Source organism: Akebia trifoliata, chromosome 3 (assembly GCF_017979445.1).
Source record: "Akebia trifoliata isolate Shusen 1 chromosome 3, ASM1797944v1, whole genome shotgun sequence".
NCBI lineage: Eukaryota > Viridiplantae > Streptophyta > Magnoliopsida > Ranunculales > Lardizabalaceae > Akebia > Akebia trifoliata.
Genome location: NC_141377.1, coordinates 42,689,703 through 42,694,459, shown reverse-complemented (window position 1 = coordinate 42,694,459; position 4,757 = coordinate 42,689,703). Strand labels below are relative to the sequence as shown.

General features: G+C 39.9%; 1 pseudogene; it reads right to left on the bottom strand.

Annotated features, from left to right (window-relative positions):
• Window positions 1-957: 957 nt before the first annotated feature.
• Window positions 958-2,973, bottom strand: LOC147407117 (putative acetyltransferase At3g50280; annotated as a pseudogene).
• Window positions 2,974-4,757: the final 1,784 nt, after the last annotated feature.

The window sequence follows — 4,757 nt, the reverse complement described above, 5'->3', positions numbered from 1 at the left end:
CAAAGCAACTTTAGTAAGGACACTCTTGGGATTAAACAATACTCTGGAGTGAGAGACAAAAATAACTCCAAAGATACTGTTTTTGGCGCCAAAATGAGATAGTGCGCAAGGGTCAATGCCTTTCGTGTGACTGCAAAGGCCATGTTGGTACCCAAGCATTTCTTCAAGGCCACCACGGCGCATTCCTTAGCAAACTTAACTTCTCATCAAATACATTTGGGGCTACGAACGACTACACTATTTGGAGCCTCATGCACAGGTTGCTGGGTTTTTGGCTTCCAAATGGGGGTGTTGATGGATTCAAGTGGAACTTTGGCTCCAAATTGAACAATCTTTGTCCGAGGTAACAATCTGTAATGAGTTTTCTAGTTGTTGTTCCTGCTTCTCTTCCAATTCCCTTCTCTCAATCTCTTTCTTCTCTTCCATTGCTCCAAATTGAATGATCTGTTTGTCTTTGACATCTTCTTCATGAAATAGACCCACAGATCGAAAACTCTAGTCTTAGTAAAACTTCAGAAAAGGGGACTTTGGAGAAGTTGACAAAATCAAGATATGGTCAATGTCTAGCAAGTGTTGCCAAACCTCCAAGGACTCTCAAATCTTTATGGGAGTCATCTTCAAACGATTAAGTTAATCCTCATAGAAAACTCTCGAATCCTTAGATGGATCTTTGTTCTTTATTATTTCTACTCACCAAATAACTCACAAAATCATCAAAAGGTCACAAACCCTTGAAAGTGCCTTGTGCGACACTCAATCGGTCCACTAACTGTATAGGAGCTTTGGTAGAGGAGAGAGGATGTAACTATGAAAGAGTAAAAATGTTATGTCCTGTCTAAATTATATAATTAAGTAAAAGCTGTGAACATTTATTTTTCCATTGGACCAAAAGAGTGTTGTGAAGCGTGAACAGTGAGAGAAGTGCTGGATTATAGGTTGACTTGGAACAATAGGAACCTATGCACTTGGTGTTGGAGAGGAGACAACATCCATGAACTCAACATCCAACTCAAGTGCACTCATGGACTGGTGTGGAAGACACACCTCCAAATCCATGCTTCCTCCTCCTTCACAACCTGGGTAGTAGGACACCTTCCCATTGATTTGGTTTCCATACCCTCTTCAAACCCCCACTGCCTTTCCCCATCCAAAGTCGTTGCTGTACATATCAAACCTGGGCGAACTGCCTATCATCACACTGTACATATCAAAGAATCGTTCAAGCTGGTAAACCACGGGAGCCTTCACCCACGTTTCTAGCCACTCGGGCACCTTACTGTCAGTGTGGCTAGCTACAGCTTGGTGTAGTAACCACGCAGACCCCCCAAGACTGTTGCTTAGTAGTTCCCCAGCTGCAGTTGCCCCACTCACCATTTCAATGCAGTTTCCAAAGTAATCCTTGGACAATGGTAGGTCCTATCTCTATCGGTTCTATGGGACACCTGCAACTTGTTTTTTGATCAGCGGGTAGACAACGTGCCCGTGTCACTGATCTCCAAAACAATGCGGTCAAAGCTTGGAAGGAAGAAATCTTATCAGTGTTGCACTCTGTATTTGCCTTCCCTTTGAGTCCCGCGATGATTGAGATGAGAAATGGAAGATTCTCTCCCTTGGCGTTGGTGGCTCGTATCTCTCAATGAGCTAATCATGGTGTGAGAAAGGGAGATTAATGATGGGACCATGGCCATTAGGAAACCAGCATTTTGTGATGGGTGGACATGAGATGCACCTTATATTTTCTTTTGTTGTTCTACAGATCTCGGACCATGTATTGAAAAAATGCGAGAAAGAGGTGCCATCAACTACTGAGTGGTTGATAGAGCAGTCAATAAAGATGTCGTCCCCGTTAAATTTTAAAGATAATTTTCTAAAAGTCTTATTTTATTTTCTTGTTTTATTTTGAGGGTTGTAGTGAAGGTATTTATGTAATTTTGTATGGGCCCCACTCCACATGTGTGATTGACACATGTTACTTTCTCTCTCTTCTCTACCTTGTCATCTTTGTGTCTCCCATGTAACTATTATTGCTTTTCCCATGTACTCTTCTTGAATCTCGACCTCCATTGATAAATCCCATTACCATCAATTATCTCCATTTTCCCATGCAATCAACCTTAAGTCCCAATGTAATTTCATTTTCCATCTTGAACCCTCTTGAAACTTCTTGAACAAACATTCTCACATGCTAGAAATTTCCTCCACCACCTATATATACGTGTAGGGAGTCTCATTCACAACTAAGTCCTTGAAATAGCCCTTGAGAAGAGAGAAAGTGAGTAAGATATCATGAACACTCCAAATTCCGTATCTTGCATAAGTGGAGGTCTCATTTCCAACTTGTAAAATTTCTTTTTGAATTAACTTAGTATTTTTCTTTTCATCCTTTTAATTGTTCTTCTTCTTCTTCTTGGTTATGAGTCTTGGGCTAGTGTGTTTCTACACTATTTAAGAAGTGGAGTTCCAGAAACTTGGATTCTATCTTTCTCCACAGTCCACAATTTCCGTTATCTGCATAGAGAGAACAGGCATGGTGTGGCCATCATGGTTAACGGCATTGTGAATGGCAAATAATGATTCCATGATTGGGGGTACATCGATGTGGGTGAAGATATCGGTTATTGTTACATCTATGATGGCATGGACAAATTTTTCTCCCGTAGCATCACTGCAGTCTAGGAGGACAGAGTAGGAAAGTGGGTCAACCCCTTTTTGGTTATAAGGTAGCCAGTGAGCCGGGAAGTGTGCAAGTGTGTGAGCGAGGGAGTATTTGAATTGATCAGCGATGACAGTGATGTGGTCTTGATGTTGGGAAGGTGGTTGAGGTTTGAGGAAGAGAAGATCGCTTTGGATGTAGTTTGCAGAGAGCATGCAAAGATCCCATGGTGTCAAATAGTATGCGTGCTGAGATTTTTCAAAGGGATGCTGTGGCTTTATGGTGCACCTTGAGATGTGACGTACTGCTGCGGCCTTCATCATTGAAAGGTAACAATCAACGAAACTATCACTGCTATTGAACTGTGTGTGCTGTGCTTTGTGTGTATATGTGTGCCTGTGTGTGTGTGTGTGTGTGAGTAAGGTTCTGGAGTGTTTATAGGGCGGATTTTTCCTGGTCAAATGAATTATTCCTTACAAAAGGTAATCGGCTTGTTGGACACTGAGGCTCCAAAGTAAGTTGAATTAGAGTGGGTTGAAACGTTAACTGCCCAACTTAACCCCAAATGTTCAATTAACAAACCGAATTACAGTCGTCTCTTAGTGGAACTGAGTAGGATTCGTGGCACTGAGACTTTTCTAGAGTCAAATAACGTGTCTTAAGATTCTAACAAACAAACAATTGAAATGGGAAGAGAAGTATAGTTTTTCTGGGATCATAGTGTATTTTCTTGGACAAGTTTGTCTTACTAATCAAAAGGAAATTTCTTGAAATCTGTGGTTTTGATTTTGGTTTTTTTTTTACCGGTTTATCCTCTCATTTTTGGAAATGGATTTTCTACGTTTTGGTGAATATTTAATATTATCTCTTTGTTTTCTAGCTGATATTAATATTATATATACAATTGACCCTTTAAAAAAAAAAAATTACAGTTGAAAATGATAGCTAACTATAATTCATTTCTCTCTCCCCATCTCAGCCCGTCGTTGAGGAATTCAAAAGTTGGTGGAAATGGCACCCCTCCCATTTTATTAAGTTACAATTTTTTTTTGTCTTACAACGGCTTAACAAGTCTCCTCCTGTTTGGTATGCCATTAAAATAGAATTTCATAAATATTATGGTTGAGTGATTTACTTGGAAACTGCTTCGTACTTTATCTCTCAATGTATACTTTCCACCCATGGGATGGAATTTTGAGTGGTGTATATTCTCATAAACTACCAAGAAATGTATCTGTTTGTCCCGAGCATGAACGAACTCGGTAGTGAAACTCCCAGGAGAATGACTCGGAGTATCGAGCGTGAAGTTGGTAGTTAGGTACCCAAAAAAATCAGAATACCCCATGTGTCATGATGGATGAGGTCATCAAATCTGATGCTCCATATAACAATTGGACTGAAGTTGTTGCACATTCATCTAGGATGCACACGATTGGATATTTCGTGAAACTCATGGAAAGGGAACTTTCATTCTAACATGTATCATCACCCTACAATTGATATGGTCAAGTCAGTTTACGCTATCATCGGGAACCCCTAGATTATAAGTAGTTTACTTTTGAAGGTAAAATCACGCAATTTATACATCATGCACGAACACTTTGTTGGTTTGTCTACAAACATGATCATTGGAGCGTTTTATTAGGCATCATATTGATATTAGGAGCTCCATCACCATCTTCAAAATGGAAGATCAAAGAACATGAATTGGACTGATAAAAGAACCCACAAACATATCTATGGGAACAAAGAAAATTCACTATCATATGGGTGTAGTATGTGGAAAGGTATTCTGAAGGGTGTTGATAAATTTGATAGAGAGATTAGATTCAAAGTTGGGTTGGGAGACAAGGTTAGATTTTAGGAGGATCTTTGGTGCGGTACATCATCTCTGTCTACTCAATTCCATCTTTGTACGCGTGCTCTTTGAAAAAAAATAACTCAGTACGGCAATGTTTGATTCGGGATGGGAACATGAATTCTTGGGATCTGGGATTTATGAGGAATTTCAATGATTGGGAATTGACGGAGGTCACATCTCTTCTAGATCTCCTTAATTCGATTCAATTAAGAGAGAACGAACATGATAGAAGGGTAAGGTTCA